Below are 17,256 nucleotides of genomic sequence, written 5' to 3'. Positions count from 1 at the left end.
ACTCAGTTTGTATATTTTGCTTATTTTTTCATAGTTCCACACAACTTCTTCCTGTTTTCTCGATTGATCTGTGTTCCGTTTTTTCAAGGCCTATCCACTGTGCCAACTTATAACTAAATCTGAGGGGGGTGCGATGGGGAGGTTCCATTGTTAGAAGGATTCATTGAATACCCGATACGACTCTGCACGAATAGGATCCACTTTTATCTCATGTTCTAAGGTTCTCACACTCTTGGGGTTGTAGCACTGGGCAGTAGGGAAAAGAATATTGCCAGGTCCTGTAAGTACACTTGCTCCATCAAATACGGTTGCAAATTTGTTATTCAAAAGCAGTCTTAATCGCATTCATTATTATTACACCGCCAACCGGTTTCAACCCGACGTAGGGGTCATCCTCCCAGCGTTTATACCGTTGGTAGACTGCTGGTGGTATGACTCCTGTTTACAGACTGTAGCCCCTGCCGTTATGTAAACAGGAGTGACACCACCAGCAGTCGACCAACGGTATAAACGCCAAGAAGATGACCCCTACATCGGATTGAAACCGGTTGGCGGTATAATAATAAGTGCGATTAAGACTGCTTTTTAATAACCCATTAATCATACTAATCGCTGCTTCATCTCCACAACCATGGTTGCAAATTTGCATCAGATGTTGTTTCTGTTACTAGTCTGGCATTGGTTTGATGCGTTTCTATCCTGAAAACCCTCTTCACCTCAGTATATCTACTGCAATTTGCATCCCTTAGAACCTGTTCACTGTATTCAAGCCTTTATCTGCAGCCATAGTTCCCCTCTCCCCCTCCCTCCCATACACACTCTCTCCCCTCCGTAATCAAACTGACTATTCTTTTACGCCTCACGATGCGTCCCCTCTGCTTCATGCTACTCCAGTAGCTTATCACAAAGCTGTTTTCTTCCATATTAGATTCAGTACATCTTCATAGTTCATCTGACTCAACCTTCTAATGTTCACCATTTCTCTGTATCACAACACTTCAGTAGCTGCTATTGTCTTCTTGTCCGTATTGCTTGTCGTCCTTGTTCCACTCGTTTCTAAGACAAACACTTTGATAAACATTCTTCTGAAGATATTTATAATACTATTCGACTACCTTGGAACCGGGTACCAATTTCACGTTGCCCGTCCAATGGCTAACAGGAAAACAAAGATTCGATTTTAAATATTACGTTTAGTTATTGACCGAATTGAAAAATTTCAGATGCTATGATAATCTACTCGTTAAGACTATAAAACTACGAAAAGATAAAATTTTATCGCTTACTACATTTTCGCAGTAAAACTTCAGCATCAGACATGTCGTTTTATTTTATTACTAATTTACTATCGAATCTATTCACAACAGAGTCTGCAGACAGTATCCACATAAACCACTGAATATACTTGCAGAATTATATCATTATACTACAAAACGTTCGGGAAATATAGCGTTATAGATACACTACAGGCCATTAAAATCGCCACACCAAGAAGAAATGCAGATGATAAACGGGTATTCATTGGACAAATATATTATACTAGAACTGACATGTGATTCCACTTTCACGCAATTTGAGTGCATAGATCCTGAGAAATCAGTACCCAGAACAACCACCTCTGGCCGTAATAACGGCCTTCATACGCCTGAGCATTGAGTCAAACAGAGCTTGGATGGCGTGTACAGGTACAGCTGCCCATGCAGCTTCAACACGATACCACAGTTCGTCAAGAGTAGTGACTGGCGTATTGTGACGAGCCAGTTGCTCGGCCACCATTATTGACCAGACGTCTTCAATTCGTGAGACATCCGGAGAATGTGCTGGCCAGGGCAGCAGTCGAGCATTTTCTGTATCCAGAAAGGCCCGTACAGTACCTGTAACATGCGGTCGTACATTATCATGCTGAAATGTAGGGTTTCGCAGGGATCGAATGAAGGGTAGAGCCACGGGTCGTAACACATCTGAAATGTAACGTCCACTGTTCAAAGTGCTGTCAGTGCGAACAAGAGGTGATTGAGACGTGTAACCAATGGCACCACATACCATCACGGCGGGTGATATCGCAGTATGGCGATGACGAATAAACACTTCCAATGTGCGTTCACCGCGATGCCGCCAAACACGGATGCGACCATCATGATGCTGTAAACAGAACCTGGATTTATGCGAAAAAATGACTTTATGTCATGCGTGCACCCAGGTTCGTCGTTGAGTACACCATCGCAGGTGCTCCTGTCTGTGGTCCAGCGTGAAGGGTAACCGCAGCCATGGTCTCCGAGCTGATAGTCCGTGCTACTGCAAACGTCGTCGAACTGTTCGTGCAGATGGTTGTTGTCTTGCAAACGTCCCCATCTGTTGAGTCAGGGATCGAGACGTGGCTGCACGATCCGTCACAGCCACGCGGATAAGATGCCTGTCATCTCGACTGCTAGTGATACAAGGCCGTTGGGATCCAGCACGGCGTTCCGTATTACCCTCCTGAACCCACCGATTCCATATTCTGCTAACAGTCATTGGATGTCGACCAACGCGAGCAGCAATGTCGCGATACAATAAAGTACAATCGCGATAGGGTACAATCCGACCATTATCAAAGTCGGAAACGTGATGGTACGCATTTCTCCTCCTTACACGAGGCATCACAACAACGTTTCACCAGGCACCGCCGGTAAACTGCTGTTTTTGTATGAGAAATCGACTGGAAACTTTCCTCATGTCAGCACGTTGTAGGTGTCACCACCGGCGCCAACCTTGTGTGAATGCTCTGAAAAGCTAATCATTTTCATATCACAGCATCTTCATCCTGTCGGTTAAATTACGCGTCTGTAGCACGTCATCTTCGTGGTGCAGCAATTTTAATGGGTAGTAGTGTATTTATATGAGTGGAAAATTTGCTTTTGTTTAAAATAGAGCGCCAATTACGTAGACTATTTTACACAATGTTTGATAATGTCAGCACTTAGTGACTTCCAACAAATATTAAGCATAATTTCAAAATAATTTCCTAACTTCTTTTCGCTCGCATTCTGAACGTCAAGTATATATAACACACTAAGTCGTTTGTAAAGTAATCTGGAGTTTGAAGCTGTTCGAGTCTTAAAGGAATCTGCAATTTTGTATTCGTTGCGAACATATTTCAATTATTGAAAAAAATTGTCTTTGGTTTTGCCGTTCTAAATTATGTAACTCGTTGCTTCTGCCGTCATCAGCTACTTTGCTGCTCAAATGGCGAAACTCATCAACTAATTTGTCTCGTTTCCTAATCTGCCAACGGCCTTGCCGCAGTGGTAACACCGGTTCCCGTCAGATCACCGAAGTTAAGCGCTGTTGGGCTTGGCTAGCACTTGGATGGGTGACCGTTGGGGAATGACGAGCGCTCTTGGCAAGCAGGGTGCACTCAGCCCTTGTGTGGTGTGCGTACTGTAAGACCTTCGGTACACACACCATCAGATTGTTTGACTTGTCGCTCTAACGAAGTAGGCGACTGTCAGCAATATGTCTCGTGGTCTTATCGTGGCGTGTTTATCTTCTGCCGTTAGGTCAGACGATAGAAATGCCACTTGCATGCTTAGAGTAGCAGATTGACGGTGACCAACTTTAAACAGAACTTGATTAATTTTCACACACATTTATTAAAATAATAACAATCATAAAGCTTACTTAACTTGAGTCTGGATGTTATTTACAATTGACAATCTGAAGTTCCTTTGGTCTTGGTACGTTAATCTTATTCTCACATATCTCTGATACTTGACAAAGTGTCTACTCATTTATCTTCATGGCTATGTACAGGAGTATGGTAATCTTATTAGGCGCAGACTGAAACTTGACTACAGACTAATGCAGACTGACTAATCGGAGGTCTGTACACTCGTTACAATACCTCGCGCGTTCAGGTATCACTGCGCGAGTGTGATCCGCGAGGAGAAAAGGTTCTACGTTAGCAGCAATCTCATTGGCTGCGTTACATATTAATACGCGGATCGGCGGAAGCAGAATTTGGTCCGTCTCTAAGGCAGCGCCATCTCGTAGTGCGGAGACGGAAGAGCGCTGCGCCTGCGCTGTTGTGCTTAGCGGGGCGCGCTCTGGTGGGAAAGTTGTGTACGTGCTGACTACGCGGAACTATGTACACAACACCTTGTGAGGCTAACAGAGGAGCTACTTGACTGAGAAGCAACGGCTCTGGTCATAAAAACCGTCAACTGCCAGGAAAGCGGTGTGCTGACAACATGCCCCTCCACTTTCGCATCCATCGACGCCTATAGACTGAGGATGACACGGCGATCGGTCGGTACTGCTCGGTCTTCAAGTCCTGTTTGGATGGAATATTTCCTTATCTGGCTCCGTCATCAGTACATTATTTCATTCAACTGTACTCCATTAACCTCGTTTCACTTTAGCCGCACTAAGCACACTATTCAGTTCACTTCCCGCGTCCTTTTGTCAGTTGTGTACATGGTAACGGGCAGCAATCGGTAAAATTTTTTACCGGCTCCCGCGCTATTACGCTGAGCCAGGGACGCCACAATGGTATTGCTGACAGACGCCAACTTTCTGCTACAAACCCGCCAATGAGAGGCCGGGAGACGTGACGCGAGGCACGGGAGAGGGTCGGCGAGGTAGCGGCCGCAACAGCGGCTCGCTCTCTTTCTTGCCAGCTTCCTTAAGCCGTCGGCACACCAACCGTGCTTCCGAACGCTGAGCGTTGAGCGTGCCGAGTTTCTGACGTCATAGCGTGGAACAGCACGTTCGGCAGTCTTTCCGAACGTGCAGAGCAATATCTGGCATGTCAGATATTCTGAGCGTGCGTCTGAGCGTTGACCAATGAGATGGCACAACGCCACCTACGTCACAAACACGGCGTCTCCCTTCAGCACAGAGCTGTGAGGCGCCATATTGGCATTCATTTCAAGCCTATATGTATATATGCCGTTTCTGAGCACCAGCAAATTGAGAATCACTGGAAAACCCGTTGTTTACTGTGTGATTCGTTACAATAAAATAATGAGAACTATCATATTCGTGGCAAAAGAATTATTGTAACTTGCGTATTATGAGAGTAGGCTATGTGAAGGCACCAACACACTGAAGATCGACCCAAAACGCATTGTTCTTGGTACAATTTGTTATAATTGAATCTCAATTAGTAACATATCCATCGATTAAGGTTTCCAGCAAGGGCCGCCACGCCTGTCTTCCGACACCCAGCTAGAAAGCCTGGCAAACGGAAGTAGAAGCGTAAATGTTGCAGCTGCGTCAGGCCAATCCTGATGACCAACACAGTTTGTATTGTTGGTTTAGAGTAAAGAGGAGCGTCCCTGTTCAATAACAGATTGTTCGTTGGGGTGGTGGTTCGCGTCTTGACACAGTCACATTTATTCCGCTAACATTAGCGTTTTCATTACGTTCTGATACTTTATTATTAGTTTAATATAAGTATATACTATAATATTTGATGTTATGTAAATATAAGTTCACTTTTTTTTTTTTTTTTTTTTTTTTTTTTGAGGAGTGACTTTCTTCGATTGGCTTAATCCACAGGACAACTGTGTACTTGTATAAAGATATTTTGCTCCTTTTTCTTTTACGCTTCGTAATTCACATGTTGAAAACATTCTGCTACTGGGTAGGAACAGTGATCAAGTAAGACTGACCTTGCGGTTTTACTAAAATGTGGCAATGACGAAATAATGTTTATCTTATGTGGACAAGTATTCCAAATTTGTACCGCACTGTTTGTAACGGAACTTTTGTAAGCCCGTGTCCTTATTCATTGGACATCGTACTTTCCTTTTTATGGACGATGGAGGAAATGTGCGTTTTAGTAGATCTAACGCGAGAATTTTACGCGCGCCCGTTGAGTAAACAGTGTGATTTACGAACTAGAAACATCCCTCAACTGCCGCTGGAGTGCGTTGCGATCGCGTGTACCACGTTGGGGCCCACGTACCGTGTGCACAAGTCGCATCGTTCCTGAGCGTTCAGCAGCACGTTGAACTAGGCGCGCTCAGCGTTAACGTTCGACAGCACGGTCCGTGTGCCGACGGCTTTACCCTCTGGACGTGTGGGCCAGTCCTTCCTATCGAGAGCGAAGTGCTCTTTTCGTACCATGTGCACTTTGCGGCAGTAGCCAGTTTTCTTGAATACTGTACTCCTTAGTGGTAATTCTTGTGAATAAAACCCATTTTTCTCTGGCATTTCTCATTTCACGTGTAGGAAAAACGCCAGATACGCCCACCTGAGCTCCTAATACCGTCCTAACATGTACAATTTTCAACAGCTTGCATGACGTTTTGAACATGACAAAGGCCGCCACCCCCGTCTTCCGACACCCAGCTAGAAAGCCTGGCAAACGGAAGTAGAAGCGTGAATGTTGCAGCTGCGTCAGGCCAATCCTGATGACCAACACAGACGAGTGCTGTGTGTGATCACTATGACCAAAGGAGCCAAGCAAGCGTTAGAAACGTGTCGACTCACCACGACCGAAAATGGGCAGGAAGAAACCATCATTGGGCAAGCTCAGCGTTTGCTGGGAATGTAACGATGTGGTGGTGACAGATTTTCGTGGTAAGGGGTAAACCGTCACAGGAGATACGTCTGAAATGTCCTGGCAACGTTACAGGACGTTTTCAAGACAAAGCCAAAAGGGGAGTTTATGGTACACGACAACCCCCCAGCTCACTCCTCACAGAACAGGGTAACACTTGTTGCTTCTTTGTGCCGCGAAATTTTGTCTCACATCTCCTCTCGTCTCGCTGTGTTCTCCCGAGATGGATCTTACTCACTTCTTCGTCTTTCCTCGGACCGAGACAACGTTGCGTGGCAGGTTCAAAATGGTTCAAATGGGTCTGAGCAGTATGGGACTTAACAGCTGTGGTCATCAGTCCCCTAGAACTACTTAAAACTAACTAACCTAACGACATCACACACATCGATGCCTGAGGCAGGATTCGAACCTGCGACCATATCAGTCGCACGGTTCCGAACTGGGCGCCTAGAACCGCTCGGTCACTCGGAATGATGACGAGGTGACTCCTGAGGTGGAGCCTTTGCTGAACACCGAAATTGCAAACTTTTCTACAACAGACGTCTCCGCTAAGTCCTCCACCGTTCGAAAGGATGTGTCGCACTGAATGGTGAATAAGTACACTAGGTCAGACTCAGTCAACACGTCTCACGGACAGAGCCTAATTTCATGTCGTGTGATTAGGGCCTCTCGTCGGGTAGACCGTTCGCCGGATGCAGGTCTTTCCATTTGACGCCACTTTGGCGAGTTGCGCGTCGATGGGGATAAAATGATGATGATTAGGACAACACAACACCCAGTCCCTGAGCGGAGAAAATCTCCGATCCCGCTGGGAATCAATCCCAGGCCCTTAGGATTGACATTCTGTCGCGCTGACCACTTTTTTTATCGTTGTGTTTGGTCGTTGCGGCCGTCATATGACATCCCTTGAAGTTCGTTTGTTGATCCTTCCACTGAGTTTTTTATTAGAGAGGCCAACCAGCTCTCTGAGCGAACAACACGCTGAGCAACCGTGCCGGCGCCACTCAGCTACCGGCGGCGAACACGGACACAGCCTGAAAGTATTTTTAGCAGCTGATACGTAGGTGCATTTCAGATTAAGAAATTCAGCGAAGTAACGTTTGTGCGCGGCAAACTGCCACCTTGCGAAGTGTGACGTGACTGTTACATACCGGGCCGGCCGAAGTGGCCGTGCGGTTAAAGGCACTGCAGTCTGGAACCGCAAGACCGCTACGGTCGCAGGTTCGAATCCTGCCTCGGGCATGGATGTTTGTGATGTCCTTAGGTTAGTTAGGTTTAACTAGTTCTACGTTCTAGGGGACTAATGACCTCAGCAGTTGAGTCACATAGTGCTCAGAGCCATTTGAACCATTTTTGTTACATACCGGCGTGCAGATTTGTTTCATTTTCCTGCCGCTATTGCGTGCATAGGAATTGTCGACATGGAAAAAGCATTCGACTATTTAAAATGGTGCAAGATGTTAGAAATTCAGAGAAAAATTGCGTCATCCACAACGAGCATTAACTATCTCTGTATTCACGAACCAAATGCAACATGCATGGAAATTCATCCCACAGACTGATATCCGGCACCTGTTTAATAGTGTCCACACACATTTGCACTCTTGTATCCAACTTTCTGGTGTTAACACCGCAATGAATGCACCAGCATTTCGCATTTGCAATGAGTTATCTCGCGTTTACATTAACCTGTGTTCATGCAATTTCAGTCACTTAACAATGTTACCTAGACAAACGGTTTGCCAAAATTTCATTACTATACATCAATTGTTTTTTGATGTTGTGATTTTTTTTCCACCAGTGTTTAACCTGATCTGCTGCATGCCTAAGCTACTGTTCTCATTGTGAGTGGTTTGGCGTGGTTAAATCGGATCTGGCATGTCAATCTGAAGGGGTGGCTGGATGCCCTTCCCGCCGCCACCCCGTACCCCCCAGGAAGGAATCAGAGTACCGCATCTGTCTGCGTCTAGTGTAAATCACGGAAAAGTGCACATGTGTTTCAAATATCTGTGAGTCATGTAACTGAGGCGGGACGTGGGGACCAGCCCGGTATTCACCTACAAGGATGTGGAAAACCGCCTAAAAACCACATCCAGGCTGGACGGCACACCGTTCCTCGTCCTTAATCTGGCGGACGGATTCGAACCGGGGCCGGCGCGCCTACCTGAGTCCAGGAAGCAGTGCGTTAGCAATCTCGGCTAACTTGGTGGGTCATTATTATTATTATTATTATTATTATTAAGGCAACGGCCTTGCCGCATTTGATACCCCGGTTCCCGTCATTCACCGAATTTAAGTGCTGTCGGCCGTGGCCGAAACTTGGATGGATGAGCATCCGGGCCGCCATGCGCTGTTGCCATTTTTCGGGGTGCACTCAGCCTCGTGATGCCAATTGAGGAGCTACTCGACCGAATAGTAGCGGCTCCGGTCAAAGAAAACCATCATAACGACCAGGAGAGCGGTGTGCTGACCACACACCCCTTCCATCTGCATCCTCAGCTGAGGATGACACGGCGGTCGAATGGTGCCGATGGACCACTTGTGGCCTGAAGAAGGAGCGTGCGCATTATTATTATTATTATGATTATTATTAAGGCAACGGCCTTGCCGCATTTGATACCCCGGTTCCCGTCATTCACCGAATTTAAGTGCTGTCGGCCGTGGCCGAAACTTGGATGGATGAGCATCCGGGCCGCCATGCGCTGTTGCCATTTCTCGGGGTGCACTCAGCATCGTGATGCCAATTGAGGAGCTACTCGACCGAATAGTAGCGGCTCCGGTCAAAGAAAACCATCATAACGACCAGGAGAGTGGTGTGCTGACCACACACCCCTTCCATCCGCATCCTCATCTGAGGATGACACGGCGGTCGGATGGTGCCGATGGACCACTTGTGGCCTGAAGAAGAAGCGCGCCCATTATTATTCTTATTCTTATTATTATTATTATTATTAAGTAGTGGAGATGTTTCGATCATCCCCAGATTGGAACCTTTCTCTTGTGTTTTTCGTGAAAATTTTGTTTAACGCCCTCTCACAGTTCAGATTTAGCAGGCTGCAATATTTTGTATCCTGACTCAGGTAATGGACATTCTGTGAACCTCAGTCTGATTTATAACCACAGTGACAAGAAGTTTACGTCACCAGAGACGTGTTTACTGGTGCGCCGTGAAGCTTTGTGGAAGGGCCGTGTTGCAGTGTTGACGTGGCAGCAGTCTTCCTTAAGCCTAGTTTACACGACCACACTAGGTTGCAGGCAACTGCGCTACCGGCCTCTGCGCATGCGCACAACTCGTTGGTGGAACTTGACACTTTCGGCCTGTTCCAACTTTGGCGACACCTAGTTGCATGAGTTCTGAGGTTATCTGTGTTCGTAGAGTGAAGCCAAACTAAAATACGAAGTGGGGAACGGAGAATAATGTTCGTTTTGGATATCTATGCTTTGCATAGGTGTTTGTGGGATTTCAGCGATGCTGATTACAAAAATAAGCAACATATTGCTGCTGCTGAGACCGTCATGTGCGATGATAACATAGATGGTTTGACAATATCTGAGTTACGGGGCAAAATTTATTGAGTTAGGAACACATATACAACTGAATTAAGAAAAATACAAACAAGTGTAATTCTACCTGTGGCAATGCTCTCGTCTAGAAGACTAAAATCCCATCGTACGAGTTGGCCAACTTTTTGTTAAGAAATATTGTTCACAGGAGGGAAGGCTATACAAATTCAAGAAGCAGCATTCTTTATTCAATATTCATCTTTTTAAAACGTCGCTGCAGTGCTCCCTATTCACATACTTTAGAATTTTGAAATATTTCCACTGTTGATATGTCTTCAAGAGAGTAGTCTGCAAACCATTCTCTTCTTAATGCGGCCTGCTTCGAGTAATTATTGCTGTTAATGTTAAAAATTATTACTGTTAATGTTAACAGTTATTGGTGTTAATGAAATAGCGTCATCACCAACTAAATCCGCATCTTATAGCACGCCGGGTGTTCTCGATTGTAATGCACGCAACGTGATGTGTAATTTCCGTTCTGGCGACACTGCTTCATGCACTACAGCACCTTTATTCCTTATCGCATAATTAACTGTATTTAGAAGAAACTTTAACAGTTCTGGTGGCATTCTAAAATAATTAAAAGAACTTCTGGGATCTTCCGTTATAAATTATTTGAGCAAGGATGCTGAGCAACCGAGCTGACGTCTTTCCTTCATCTAGTCATGAATCGAAACACGCAACAAACTTTAACTCCATCACATCTCGTGCGACGTGCAGCTGCCAAAACTTTCACTTCCGGAACGACTCAGGTACCCTGAAAACGACGAAACTGAAGTATACACTGGTTTCGCCGTGTCTACAGTCAAATATGAAACAATCGGCGTGCAACTCATTCCACGCAACGACTGGAGCAACCCAATGTCGTCGTGTAAACTAGGCTTTACGGTTCGGCTGGAGCCTCCGTTTCACGCCTCCGACGTACCACCAGCGACGACCCCTTCGGCGTCCACTTGTTCGAGGGCTCCCCCCAGACCTGTAGTTTGTGCCTGGTTGGCAGGCGGCTGCACTTGGGCCCGCAGCACCGCCGGCTGTCCCAGCCCCCGGCTGTCCCTAACCAGAAAATGCGGAGGTTGGCCGTTCGCCAGGTGCGCCCCAGACACCGCAAAAAAAAAAAAAAAAAAAAAAAAAAAAAAAAAAAAAAAAAAAGTCTCTGGGGGGGGAAAAGAGGTAAGAAAAAACAACGCGAGCTGGGGACCGCGGGTACGCCGACAGGGAAAAAATTTCAGGCGCATCGAACGGCTCACAGCGGAGCAGTTTCTGAAAGGCCTCGTGACGTTTGAGCAGCCTCAAGCAGCGCTGGTGGCCAGTGTGTGGGTGCTGTCGCGTCCACCGCCGCCATTTCTGACATTCAGATCTCCTTCGCGGGACATTTAATACGCTGCGGAATACGCACCATCCTCGCTAGGTCAGTAAAATTATGGGAGACCAGTGGGAATACCCACACCTTATGAGATTTGTTTTCGAACCTGTCACTTCCATGGAAATCCTGCAGAAACGTTAAACTCACAGCTATGTCAGAAAAATTGAGAAATTCTGAACACCTTGCATGGGGGCTTAATTAAAAAGAAAAAGGACTAATATTAATGAATAAATGCAATAATTTCAGTAGCTGTGTGACCGTTTACGAACTCTCGTAACCGCTTGGCCCTTACTAGTATTGATGATTAGTGTTTTAGAGCGCACAACAACGAGGATATCAGCGCCCGTTCCCAAAAGAAATGTTGACGAGTGCAGCCAAGATCTGGTAAACAAACATCAGTTCAGAGCCGATCTTTGCGGGAATTGGAAACGTTCAAATTGCAAGATTGGACACTGCACATCAAAACAGGTAGATAAAACTAAAAATAAAATACCAGTAAAAAACAGGTAAAAATAATTAACCGTGGTTGGGTGACCACTTACAAATAATGGGTAACCAAACCACTGTACAGCACATTAAGTCTTCAATCCCAATATTTTGGGAAGAAGTCCAGATATCACACAAAAACGTAATACTCTAGCGACACTCGCCTCATTATTAGTTAAAATAGAGGGCAGGTCTGGTGGGAAACTGAAACCATCCCTCAAAACCCGCATATAAAACACACTCAGTTAAAATATGTCGTATCGACAGCTGTGTCCCACATGTCTCACACGTTGATGGCTCTTCACGACGTAACAGAAAACCGTGTGTCAACGGTCAATGTCCTATTCTAAGCCGTGTGAGGGCTACTTCCTCAGCTCGTCGTTGTCGGAAGGTGGTGAGCCACGGTCGGACAGAATCCTTCACCGCTCGCAACTTATTATCCCCTTACTAGTATTAGCAAGCAATCTGACTGCATAAAATAAAAATAAAGAATGACAAGGGATTTCCATTAACACAACTGATTAATTAAGTCCCCTGCAACTATAAAAGCTACGAAACAACAAAGCACAAGTCTAACTGTTCTGTGTGTGTGGTAGTGTGACTCAACGTACATGTATCTGGCGCGGTTCTTTCTCAGTACGACAAAATATTTTAAACACCATTTACAATGAACTAATTGAAAAACCAGAAATACTGTAATTGCACATAGAAACCAGAATTACAAGTCTAATAAATGAACACGAGCCAGATGCTTTGTTGACTGTACCTGTGAGCAAGAGGGATTGTCATTAAAGAAAACTGTAATACCTTTTTACCTCATTATACAGGGTGATTCAAAAAGAATACCACAACTTTAGGAATTTAAAACTCTGCAACGACAAAAGGCAGAGCTAAGCACTATCTGTCGGCGAATTAAGGGAGCTATAAAGTTTCACTTAGTTGTGCATTTGTTCGCTTGAGGCGCTGTTGACTAGACGTCAGCGTCAGTTGATGCTAAGATGGCGACCGCTCAACAGAAAGCTTTTTGTGTTATTGAGTAAGGCAGAAGTGAATCGACGACAGTTGTTCAGCGTGCATTTCGAACGAAGTATGGTGTTAAACCTCCTGATAGGTGGTGTATTAAACGTTGGTATAAACAGTTTACAGAGAATGGGTGTTTGTGCAAAGGGAAAAGTTCTGGACGGCCGAGAACGAGTGATGAAAATGTAGCACGCATCCAGCAAGCATTTGTTCGCAGCCCAGGAAAATCGACTCGCAGAGCTAGCAGAGAGCTGCAAATTCCACAATCAACTGTATGGAGAGTCCTACGAAAAAGGTTAGTTATGAAACCTGAACGTCAACTACCCGAGGCGATGGATCGGCCGCCAGGCAGCCCGTGACAGAGCACTTCATCACTGGCCTCCAAGAAGCCCTGATATTACCCCCTGCGATTTTTTCTTATGGGGGTATGTTAAGGATATGGTGTTTCGGCCACCTCTCCCAGCCACCATTGATGATTTGAAACGAGAAATAACAGCAGCTATCCAAACTGTTACGCCTGATATGCTACACAGAGTGTGGAACAAGTTGGAGTATCGGGTTGATATTGCTCGTGTGTCTGGAGGGGGCCATATTGAACATCTCTGAACTTGTTTTTGAGTGAAAAAAAACCTTTTTAAATACTGTTTGTAATGATGTACAACAGAAGGTTATATTATGTTTCTTTCATTAAATACACATTTTTAAAGTTGTGGTATTCTTTTTGAATCACCCTGTATATTGACGAAAATACTCCATTACTCCAGCATCGCCCGCATCTCGTGGTCGTGCGGTAGCGTTCTCGCTTCCCACGCCCGGGTTCCCGGGTTCGATTCCCGGCGGGGTCAGGGATTTTCTCTTCCTCGTGATGGTTGGGTGTTGTGTGATGTCCTTAGGTTAGTTAGGTTTAAGTAGTTCTAAGTTCTAGGGGACTGATGACCATAGATGTTAAATCCCATAGTGCTCACAGCCATTTTTTTTGGACTCCAGCATCATAAATCAAAAGCCCATCTCCTTTCTCAAATATATTCTGACAATTGCAACTTCTTCCATCTATACATTACACCAACCGAACAGCGTCTACTCTCTCGCCCAACAGAACACCAACTGTCCTCGACATCCTCTGAACTACTACTGCCTAGTGGAGGCGGCGGAATAATAATCTTTGGCGAAATCTCTGGCGCTGTGACTCAGTGTAGCCACCTTTCAACCATTGGGGGTACATAGCCATTTTGTCCAGTCTGCACCCTGACTGTATTGCCCCGAGTACTTGATGTCGACACCCTTACAGGATAAAACCAGCACTGGTCACTGCTGGTTCTGCAACTTCCCCACGCGTCACACCTGTCTGCCAAACCGTCCACTTACTTGGACTTTTGATATTTTTTTAAAAATATCGGGATCCGATATATCGAGATTTAAAAAATATTGATTGCCGGCTCCCATATCGATTAAAAATATCAATATATCTACATGCCGACGGGAAAAATATCAACGTTCCAGCCCAGAAAAATATCGGCTTCACACTGTAAATATACCGCCGGATTTAGAGCTGTGTACTTAAGTACTGATTTATCATTATATATTCTGTACACCAGCAAGTTATCAGCCCGTCTATCCCAATTAGAGCAACAATTGAAAGGAAAAGGACGCACCTTCACACTTGGCGATATCCACTTTGTTAACAATGGTAACAGTATGTAAGCGGCACATATCGGATTTGTCCTCAACACTTCCTGTCGACTTCTTTTTTTTTTTCTTTTTTTTCATTTCTGCCAACACCAGCGACCTAGCAGTTGTACTGTCAAAATTGCGTGGCGAAGCTAAACTTTGCAGTTTCTGTTGGTAGCGCCAAGTGCCGATTACATCAGCAATTCACCTCACAATTCTCCGCCATCGCAAAGACCAATCTTGTCGTTTAGCTTCTTGTTCACCCTTTTCAGCAACTGTTTTTATATGTACTTGCTTCTCAAAATTAGAGAGAAAGATTGGACGTGTTGAAAGCTCAAAAAGTAGTGACTCCTTCACACAGTGCTAGTAAAATTATGCTCTACTGCAATTAAAAAAACAAAACACTTCAAATATGTACGGAAAATTGTGATACATATATATATCTGGATTTGAAATTTCCGGAAATTTTGATATCGATATTTGGGGGAGAAAATATCGAAGATATTCACATACAAATATGGATATTTTTTTGCAATAATGTCGATATATCGATATTCTATCAACACACGTACCACGTACCATACAAAGTCCACAGATGGGCCGAGCGCATCCAGGCAAACAAGATCTATTCATATTCCATTTCAACCCTGTTATAGTATGAAATACACGAGGACTAAAATTCCTGTCCTAAGAAAGTAACGCATTTATTTGGTGTTCAAATTGGAAAAAAAAAATAAATCAAATGGAGCTCTGTTGAAACCTAGAACTCTGCTCATACTTACTTGATGGTTTTCTTAAGCTTATTTTAGGATTTCTCTTTTTAAATTCCACCGATATAAAAATGGTTCAAATGGCTCTAATTACTACGGGACTTAGAGTCTGAGGTCATCAGTCCCCTATAACTTAGAACTACTTAAACCTAACTAACCTAAGAACACCACACAGATCCATGGCCGAGGCAGGATTTGAAACTGCGACCGTAGCAGCCGCGTGGTTCCGGACTGAAGCGCCTAGAACCGGTCACAACGGCCGGCCCGCCGATATACACACATGATTAAATTACGTCAATATAGACACATGGTTAATTCTTGTTCTGGTTCAGGGTAAAAAATATTTCTCCCCAAAAGATATCGTCTCCGAATTTTATTTCCAGCAAACATACAGTATAATTCTTGCCATGTTCACCTCATTTGATACGCTGTCTAGAGATGTCACTGCCTTCACTAAACTCAGCCGGCCGCTGTGGCCGAGCAATTCTAGGCACTACAGTCTGGAACCGCTCGACCGCTACGGTCGCAGGTTCGAATCCTGCCTCGGCCATGGATGTGTGTGATGTCCTTAAGTTAGTTAGGTTTAAGTAGTTCTAAGTTCTAGGGGACTGATGACCTCAGAGATTATGTCCCATAGTGCTCAGAGCCATTTGAACTAAACTTAGTACCTTCTTTTTGTGTTCCTTTAGTCCATTTGGTCCTCTCTGATTTTCTTTTCATTGTCCTGACCACCTGAAATTAGATACAAGACCGTACTGAAGTGTAAACAACTTTTTTCTGAAGATTGTAGCATGTCGAAATACGTTACCCTGTCCATATGTTTCCGTATTAGTCTATCGACATTACCGTATTCAGACATCATGATGGAGACCAGACTTTAATGGCTTTGTTACTGCTCACAACGTTATAAAACCCACGGTAAAAGAAGCACTACAGAATATATCTACTACCCTTAAAATAGTTACTACCAGTAAAAAGATACTGAAACTTTTTCCTCGGTTTGAACATAAGTCAAAAATAACGAGAAAATTCGATAAAAATTAATGTTTAGCGCCATGATAAGACTCATTGACAAGAACCTGTCACCACTGCACACGACTTGCGCCATCATCCTCTATGCTTCAGCACTGCCTCACACTGACTAGACCGCTGCTGAGCTGAGAAAACGACGCTGACAGTATTTATGTATACAGTGTCTCTTCTTCCGGACATGTCCTGAGGAACAGACACCACATATACACTCCTGGAAATGGAAAAAAGAACACATTGACACCGGTGTGTCAGACCCACCATACTTGCTCCGGACACTGCGAGAGGGCTGTACAAGCAATGATCACACGCACGGCACAGCGGACACACCAGGAACCGCGGTGTTGGCCGTCGAATGGCGCTAGCTGCACAGCATTTGTGCACCGCCGCCGTCAGTGTCAGCCAGTTTGCCGTGGCATACGGAGCTCCATCGCAGTCTTTAACACTGGTAGCATGCCGCGACAGCGTGGACGTGAACCGTATGTGGAGATGACGGACTTTGAGCGAGGGCGTATAGTGGGCATGCGGGAGGCCGGGTGGACGTACCGCCGAATTGCTCAACACGTGGGGCGTGAGGTCTCCACAGTACATCGATGTTGTCGCCAGTGGCCGGCGGAAGGTGGACGTGCCCGTCGACCTGGGACCGGACCGCAGCGACGCACGGATGCACGCCAAGACCGTAGGATCCTACGCAGTGCCGTAGGGGACCGCACCGCCACTTCCCAGCAAATTAGGGACACTGTTGCTCCTGGGGTATCGGCGAGGACCATTCGCAACCGTCTCCATGAAGCTGGGCTACGGTCCCGCAC

At 45.3% G+C, this 17,256-nt stretch overlaps 1 pseudogene; it reads left to right on the top strand.

Moving 5' to 3' along the window:
* The first annotated feature begins 3,266 nt into the window (after positions 1–3,266).
* On the top strand, positions 3,267–3,385 carry LOC126215571 (5S ribosomal RNA; annotated as a pseudogene).
* Positions 3,386–17,256: the final 13,871 nt, after the last annotated feature.

This window comes from Schistocerca nitens, chromosome 12 (assembly GCF_023898315.1).
Source record: "Schistocerca nitens isolate TAMUIC-IGC-003100 chromosome 12, iqSchNite1.1, whole genome shotgun sequence".
In the NCBI taxonomy this organism is placed as follows: Eukaryota; Metazoa; Arthropoda; class Insecta; order Orthoptera; family Acrididae; genus Schistocerca; species Schistocerca nitens.
This window is presented reverse-complemented; position numbering and strand designations above follow the sequence as displayed.